The sequence below is a fragment of the Molothrus aeneus genome, unplaced genomic scaffold (genome assembly GCF_037042795.1).
Source record: "Molothrus aeneus isolate 106 unplaced genomic scaffold, BPBGC_Maene_1.0 scaffold_44, whole genome shotgun sequence".
NCBI lineage: Eukaryota > Metazoa > Chordata > Aves > Passeriformes > Icteridae > Molothrus > Molothrus aeneus.
The window spans coordinates 151,439-160,326 of NW_027099111.1; the positions used below are offsets into that span (position 1 = coordinate 151,439).

The 8,888-nt window shown below is 43.7% G+C and overlaps 1 pseudogene; it reads left to right on the top strand.

Annotated features, from left to right (window-relative positions):
• The first annotated feature begins 720 nt into the window (after positions 1-720).
• On the top strand, positions 721-1,898 carry LOC136570954 (uncharacterized; annotated as a pseudogene).
• Positions 1,899-8,888: the final 6,990 nt, after the last annotated feature.

An 8,888-nucleotide genomic window follows, 5' to 3' on the forward strand; every position in this document is an offset into this window, starting at 1 on the left:
ATTTCCCACAAACTGCGCACGCCCAGGTGAAATACGCCCCCATACTCTATTGGGGGTTCTGTCTTTAGAATTTCCCAAAAAATCTCTTAGCGCAAAAGGGGAAACTGGTTTTGTTTATGTGTGAATTTGGACTGTCTGGGAAGGAAGGGACAACTTGAAGGAACTAAGCAGGGCCTCCCAGGGAGATTTGGTCTCTTCACCCAGCCAGGGAAGCAAAGGGGAGCACAGCAAAGGCTGTGAGATTGTCTAACTTAAGTTTGCACCTCCCTGTCATGGTTTTGGTCCCTTCATAAAATGACTGAAAACTCTAGCACAAAAGTTAAAGCTGAATTTTCTGCTCTGCTTGCTAAATAGAATGCCAAGCCTTCTCCAAGGGGGGAGGTTTGGGCAGAGAACAGCTGGTTTAATTTAGAAAATGTCATAGATAGAATTCATTCTTTACAACATGAAACAGAAGTTAAACTGGGCAAAAATAAAACCATCCTCTGCTCAGTTTTGGCAGCTTGTCTCACAGCAGCCATAGAAACCCTTTTAAAGCAAAGAAACGAGGAAATAGCAAGAATAGATTCCCTTCAAAACCTAGTTGAAATTTTGCAGAAAGAATTAAAGGAAGATAGAAATGAGATCTATATGTTGCGAGCTGCCCTTAGAGAGGAACTTGCTAAGAATTCACATCATACTGATTCCTCTACAGAGCCAGAGGAAAAGGAAACTCCTGACATGAAACAAATCTATCCCCGTCAGGAACTTGAGGCAGTAAAAAGTTGGAGAGAATACTGCTGTCCTCGCTTGAGACCCTTGGTTCAAACAGAATAGAACTATATTAATGATGAGGATTGTTGGAATGTTGGGGGACATAAGACAGATGATGCACTTTGGACCTGGTTAACATAAGAGATTTGATAACAGGATGCCTTGGCATAAACAAATGGAACTTTGAAAATTAGACCTGGATTGCAAGAAGATTAAATCAAACGGGTTTACTGGCAAAAGAAAATCGCATTAAACTCTGCAAGCAAGAGATGTTGTTATATGCGTAAGTTTGTGTATGTGATTTTAACCTAATCATTGTAGTACACATTACTAGTCTCCCTGAAATGGTATATAAGTGCTTGTATCCCACAATAAAATTGGATTCTGATTACCGAGTGGGTCTCCCTGTCTCTCTGCATTGCCGAAAGAGGATCTTGACCCACATATCACAACTAAACAAATACCGTTCAGTGCTACCGAATTAGCTAAGCTGTAAAAAGAATTCGGGCGCCTCCCACAAGAATCAGAGACAGAATATGTCTTCCGAGTGTCCCTCGATGGTGGAGATCAAATTAAATTAACCGGAGGCCAGTGGGTACTGGGGACATGGAGCCTTCTTCATAACAGGAGATAAGGAGGTAAGAGTGATGCATGGTCCCTGACACAGGGTGCGTCTTTCTGGGCCGGGAGAATGAATCCTTTGGAAAGGGGTGACCCCCTGGCAATCGTTGACACCACCGACCAGCTCTTAGAAAGTGTCCACAAAGCCGCCTGCCTGCAAATGATTCATGAAAAGAAATTAGTTCCTGGTTTTGAATGCCCAATGCAATTACCTGTGAAGCCAGAACTAATGACCAATTGAACTCATGGGCTTCCAGAAACACTTAAACATACAGCAATGACTCTACAGAAAACCATAATGGCTTTGAATCCTGTAGAAAGACTAGATAAGGTTCCTCAGGAATTCCCCTGACCAAAGTGGACCTAGAGATCCTGGCTTCACTCCCTACTCTTCCCCCTCACAGCCCTCAGCTTCTCAATCGGATTCACCTGCCAGTAGCCATAAAGTTTGGACATGAGCTGAAGTTGCAGTAGATCTAATTAATTATTGTAGACAATATGGAGCTATAAAAACCCCGGCATAGAAATCAGAAAATAACAAAGGTGTTTGGTTTATTGGGGCTCCTCACAGTGAAAATATAGAGAAAGGAAAACAGATCTCTAACTGCCACCGTTGATGGTTGTTGGGAATTCAAAAGTGGGTCCCCAAAGAGGTGATGGATGGTTTGCCCCTTGAGAAATTGCAGAAAATAATAAATAATTGGCACCAGCGAAAACCGAATCCATTGGCTCAACCCAGTGCACCCCTCCCTTCTCAGGGACCAAAACTAACCCTCCCCCAGCCTCTCCCACAGAACACAGGCAGTGAACCAAAACCAACAGGGTTTTCGGGAAACAAATCTCTCTGCCGCTTACAGGCGGGCAAAGGGGCGGAGCTTGGGTTTATTTAAGAATGCTCACTAAAAATAAATCAGGATATAAATTAAGCCCAGCTATCACGGGCCTCCACAGGCTACTAGTAACCTTTTTGATTGACATTGGGGCTCAAATCTCTGCACTAACAAAAAAGGATGCCCAGAGGTGTGGAATTGTTCCAACTAAGAGACAATGCTGTGTTCTTAATGCTCTGGGAACTACAGAATCTATGAATGTTGCCTTAGCCAAACTGACGCGCCCTGGAAATGAGCATCAACTAGTCATCAAAATGGTAATTGGGAACATTCCAAATAATTGATTAGGAATGGGTGTCCTTGCTGGGAGGCAGTGGGAAGACTCTGAGGGATTTCTGTGGTCTTTTGGCACACTGCCACTTAACATTAGGCTGCTTCAAACCACACCCTCCCTACCCTATAATCAAACAACTAATGTAAAACAATACCCTCTACCTTCTGGTGCCAGAGAAGGTATCAAAGCGGTTCTACAGGACTTGAGAAACCAAGGGGTAATAATTCACACACATTCTCCTTTTAATTCACCGGTATGGCCAGTCTGAAAAGCCAGTGGAAAGTGGAGATTTACAGTAGATTTTCGCAGGCTTAATGCCAACACAGACCCTCTTACAGCACTGGTCCCAAACTTAGCTGAATTAATAACATCAATTCAAGAAAAGGCTCACTCAATCATGGCAATGGCAACTATGGATGTCAAAGACATCTTCCTTATGATACCTATACAGCCAGAAGATAGGGACCATTTTGCCTTCCCATGGGAAAGGACAGAAATACACTTGCACTAGGCTTCCCCAAGGCAACAAACACTCCTCCACGTTGGCCCACCATGCTTTAGTTCAGGAATTAGAAAAAATACCCAAACCTGATCCTGCTGATCCTGTAGCTGATAATCAATACATTTAAGACACTCTGGGGGGGGGGGGGTGGTGGGGAGGGGGGGAAGGATGAAATAGAGGTAGTAGGGAAACATCAGCAGAAAATAATCTCTCACTTAAAAAGTCTTGATTTGCAGATACCCACAGAGAAAATTCAGAAACCTTCTCAGGAAGTGAAGATTTTGAGAATTTGGTGGAAAGGAGGCATGACATGTATTCCACCCGATACCCTAACCTCTTTAGATCAGATTCAAAGGCCTGAATTGAGGAAAGATCTCCAGCAAGCTCTAGGACTATTAGCGTTCTGGAGAAAACACATCCCAGATTTCTCAATAATTGCTAGGCTGCTTTTTGACTTGCTGAGGAAAAGGATGAAATGGGATTGGACTCCTTCTCAGGAAGAAGCATTGCAATTACTGATTTTTGAGGCAACAGCTCACCAAGCACTAGGCCCTATCCATCCCACAGATCCCTTTCAGGTGGAATGGGGATTTGCCTCCTCAGGGCTATCAGTACACAATTTGCAGTGGGGTCCCGAGGGTCCAACGGGGCCTCTTGGTTTTTATTCCTGTGGTTTCAAAGATGCTGAGAAAAGATACACTACCTGGGAAAAGGGGTTGTTTGTAGTTAGCTTAGCTCTCCTAGAAGAGGAAAAAATTGCATGACAAGAGCATATTGTATTAAGAAGCCCTTTCAGAGTTATCAAAATCGTCACTAATGGGAGCCCCACCCCCCCCGCCCCCAACCTGACGGGGTAGCCCAAAGGGCCTCAGTTAGGAAATGGTATGCTCAGATGGAAGGCTATTGTAATACCGTCTCAATAACGGAAGATGCTGCTAAAAATCTAACAATCCAAGGCACTGAGAGCCTGGTTAGCAGCCAAGATAAATCTGCCTCTGTAATCAAAGCTGCCCTTCCTTTCTCCCCCGAACAAGCAGCAAGTTCTTGGTTCACAGATGCCTCTGCAAAACGGGAAGGGAAGGTATGGAGATATAGAACAGCTGTCTTACACAATTCATCTGGTGAAAGAATCATTACCGAAGGGGAAGGCAGCGCTCAGGCTGGGGAACTCATAGCTGTTTGGAGTGTTTTCTGATGTGAGGCACAGAACATTTCTCTTGTCTGCATTTATACCGACTCTTATGCAGTGTACAAAGGTTGTACCGAGTGGCTTCCTTTCTGGCAGCAAAATGATTGGGAAGTTCACAGAATTCCAGTGTGGCAAAAGGAAAAGGGGCAAGAAATTTTAGATGTTGCAAGCCAAGGAAATGTTGCTATTGGTTGGGTAGCTTCTCAGCAAACAGATGGAAATCCAGCAGGAGAGTGGAAGAATAGAGCTGATGAACTAGCAAGGCTCAGCCCCCTGAAAAAGGAACTCATTAGTGAGGACTGGGATCAACTATTAGAATGGCTGCATGGAAAAAGACAGCACACAGGTGCGAAAGATTTGTACAAAGAAGCTCATGCTTGTGGTTGGCTGGTTACCAGGGAAATGTGTAAAACATGCGTATCAGCCTGCGAGCAATGTCACAGGTGAGTGGAGAGACATCCTTTAGAAGATGACCCTCTGCATTTAAGAAAGGGTAAAGGCTTATGGGACGCGTGGCAGGTAGACTATATTGGCCCCTTTAAGAAGTCAGGAGGTAAACACTTTGTGCTAGTAGGAGTAGAAATTGTATCTGGGTTGGTTCAAGCTGATGCTTTGAAAAGAGCTACAGGTGATAATGCAGTTAAAGCTTTGCAGGGGTGGTTTGGGACTTTCCCAAAGCCACAAGAAATTCAATCTGATAACAGGTCCCACTTCACTGCTAGAGGTGTACAGCATTGGGCAAAAGGTGAAGGAATTAAGCGGTCTTTCCACACCCCTTTCCACTACCCTCAAGCTAAGGGGATCTTAGAAAGGACCAAGGGTTTTTTGAAAGGACTTCTGAAGCCCCGGGAGGGAAATTGGGACGTTCGGTTATGGGAAGCTGTTAAAAGAGTGAACAGTAGATGGGGGGTGAATGGATGTCCCAAAATCACTGTCTTTTGCCCAACAGCTCCAAGCATCGTTCCCTTACTTCGGCGACCTGACGATTCAAAAAGTCCAGCACATTACCCTGGACAACCTGTTGTAGTGGACCTCCCTCCTGTAGGGGAAGTAGCACTAGTGCTGAAAACCCCTCTGAAGAAATATGCATGGGTAGCCTCGATGCTCTAGGGAAAGAGCATTGGATAAATACATGCTGGATAATCCTATCATTTTAACTCTTTTCTGCCCTCAGTGGAAGGATTTCTGTTGTTTTTACTTTTACAGAAGAACCCTGAGGAACATGAAAATCATCTGAACCATGATAACACTGGTGATGCTTTTCTGCATCCTACCACAATTCCATGGACAGGATCCTGCTGAGTGATTGTGGTCTGAAGCTACCCTCCATCCCACTAATGTTCTAGGAGCGTATCCCAAGGGTGGCCACCCGAACCTAGAGCCTATAGTGCTGCATGACCCCCAGGTATATGGTCCAAGTGAGTGGGGATGGGATCAGAAGGACTGGACTAGAGCCCTAACTGGAACAATTGGTGAGTCGGTTGTGGAAGCATGCAGAAAAATGGAAGGATCTCTCTATGAGAAATCCACCTCCATCACAGTTGCCGGAAATTTTATGGAACCAGATGGGAAAAATGATTGGGATATCCCTTCAGCGAGACTGTGTCCTACAAACAAGTGGGAGTGTGCCAAACAAATTCCCCTTACTCTGTGTTGCTGCCAGGAGTATGTTGGTCATTACATTCTAGGTCGCAAAACGAACAATGTTGCAAGTACAAAGGATTGTAAAAATGAACCAATTGATTGCTGGCATAATTTTACGTTAACTAAACCGACTTAAGTGACATGCCGCTGGCAAAATAACTTGACCAACCTGTTAGGTTGAAAAGGCTTAGCTCATAAATTTAAGATAGACGCTATAACAAAACCCATGCTGAGTACCATAGTTACATCCCAGTGGAATAGACGGGACTGAGAGCATGAAGCCCACACTGAGCACCATAGTTACACCCCAATGGGTAGAAGGGACTGAGAGCACAAAGCTGACATTGAGTACAGTAGTTACATCCTAGTGGGCAGAAGGGACTGAGAGTCCCCTTAGTCAATGTGGCCTTGGTCCCAAGCTTTTGTTCACTTGGCAGGAATGGGAAAAACAAAAAGCCTGGCAGCTTCAAGGGGTAGTGGGAGAAGAAATTAGCCAAAGGATTTGTGGAACTGCTTATAGCAAAGCAATCTCAATCAGTGTTTTGACAGATCAGACAAATAAGCGTGAACAGGTTTGTACGCCCCCAAGCGTACAAGACTGTTGGCACAATTTTACATTAACACAAACTGCAGAAGTAGTTTGTCTTTGGTCCAAAACTAGTGAAGGCTTTTCTTTTAAGTTGATAATAAATGGTATGAACCAACCTTCTACTACCACCACTCCAGCCCAACCACCGCTTATGCTTAGCCTGAGAAGTTTTGAAATTGGACCATATATAATCAGGAAAACTGGTCAACAACACATATTGTTCAATCTGGCACGGTCTCTTAAACAAGTCAAATTGCTGATGATGCAAAACAATGTCTCAGAAATTCAGCCGGCCTGTTTGCCTTTTTTGCGGACTTCCTTTGAGGGTTGGACCACCTGGCTGCAGAAACAGAAAGTCCGTTTTTTCTTTAAAAACAGACACTAAGAGATATAACCGGTGTTTTGGGAACAGGTTTTGGAATTCTGAATAGTATTGATTCTGAAGTACACTAATGGATAAATTGGCTGCCACAAAATGGTTAGAGATTTGACCAAATTAAAACAACCACTGCAATCATCCTTATTGGCTTTGGGAACACAGCAGTGCTTGCTATCAAACATATTACCAGCTTGGGAAAAGGTAAATGTAAGTGATCACAAATTGGTATACTGATGCACTCGGTGCTACACAAAACAACCTTTCTTTGGCTCTTAGCTCTATCCAGGCACAATTGTCGATGCAGTCAGTTGCTGCCTCAATGATAAGAGAAGGTGAAGGCAATTTTCCTACTGAAATTCAGAAAAGAATTTGGGACAGTGCCACTGATTTTGAAAGAGAATTCCAGTCCTGGTGGAACTTGGTGAATTTTACTTATCACCCCATTACAAACACAGCCACAGCTCTTGTGTTAACCGTACGCAATGCCTCAGTGCATTTGAGATTTCCTATTATTGCATTAGGGCTAAATCATGATGGAGCTATGTTAATTTGGAATCTTCTATTGTCCGAGAACAAGGCTTCATCTGTGAAAGTAATGCAATTCCAGCTCAGGATGTTTGTTTGGACACAGAACAAAATATCTGTCATTTTGAAATTCATCCTAACGAGACTTTCGAAACAGTCCTTAAATATATAGGCAATGGGTGTGGGTGCTTTAGAACTGCTTGTGATATGGTATTTGTAGAAAATGCAGTAGTGGATAGTAAAAATCATTCAAATTTTTGCGCTTGTAACTTTACAAAATTGAGGGATGTGATTTTTCTTCAGAAGCTCCAGTTACCTCCCATTACCTTTTACAATCCAATTAAAGACTGATTCACAAACTATTACTGTCCTAGGGTGACGTTATGATGCTTGTATCCCCATCCGTGTGTTCTGTTTATGCTGGATATCATGTTCTGTGCCTTCAAGACTGGCTGTGAAGAGCGAATGTTTTGTTTCGGTTTTGCTATCAGCCGCTCCCCCACAGCTGGCGCGACACAGAGACAGGGCAGTACATGGGTGCTGCTTTTGCTTTTTGCTTTGCTTTTCGCTTTGCTCTTGCTTCGGCTTTGCTCCTGCTTTGCTCTTGCTTTTTTGCTCCTGCTCATTAGTTAGTTTAGCTAAGCAGTCCAAATTTTCCCTGGACTGTTTCTCCTTTCCCTTTTTTGGACCTACTCGGACCTGCTCCGGACTGGGACCTGGGAAACACCGAGAGTTTGCACCTTGTGGCCAAGGTGCAGCAGCTACCCCAGCACAGGACAGACTGATAACAGAGCAAGCACTCCCAAGAGAGACTTTCTGAAGCTGTCTACTTTTTCAGAGCGGTGAAAGAGTGGTGCCATCTGGTATTGTTCCTTTTGTGTGCTGGGGGGTGCTTTGCCTGTTACAGAAACAGGTTCTTTCCACTTGTTTCCAAGGAATCCTTCCCGACCCGGTTGGGGGGAGGGGCTGTGTGGGTTTGTTTTCTGGAGGGTCCACCTTTTGGAGGTTTTCTCCCAAATTTGCCCTAAACCAGGACATTTACCTACTCCCATTGGGATGAACATTACTTTGGTAAAGCAATCTTTGCTTCATCAGGACTTCATTGAAATATTGGAGAAGATCAAGAAGAATAGACAGAAAGCACTGGTAACTGTTCATCACAATGTGAAAGAAATACACCATGTCATAGAGAGAGTAAGAAAGGATGCTGAACACAGGTGGTAGGATACTCTTTTTGGGTGGTCACCTATTGCCACAAGAGTCCTGAACAGTATGTGTCATCCCATCATTGCCCTTTTGCGTTTCGTTTTGATTGGGGTTTTTTAATCAGCAATCTTACTCATTATGAATTGGAGAATGATGAAAGAGTTAACAAAATTGATGTCTGTAATTAATGCACACAACTTGGCTGATGTCCTTTTCACTGTGGACATCTCCAAGACTATTGACACAAGGCGACTATAAATGAGAGGATGTGTTTTGAAATCGTCTTCAATTTTCTTTGATGATTATAAGAAAATTA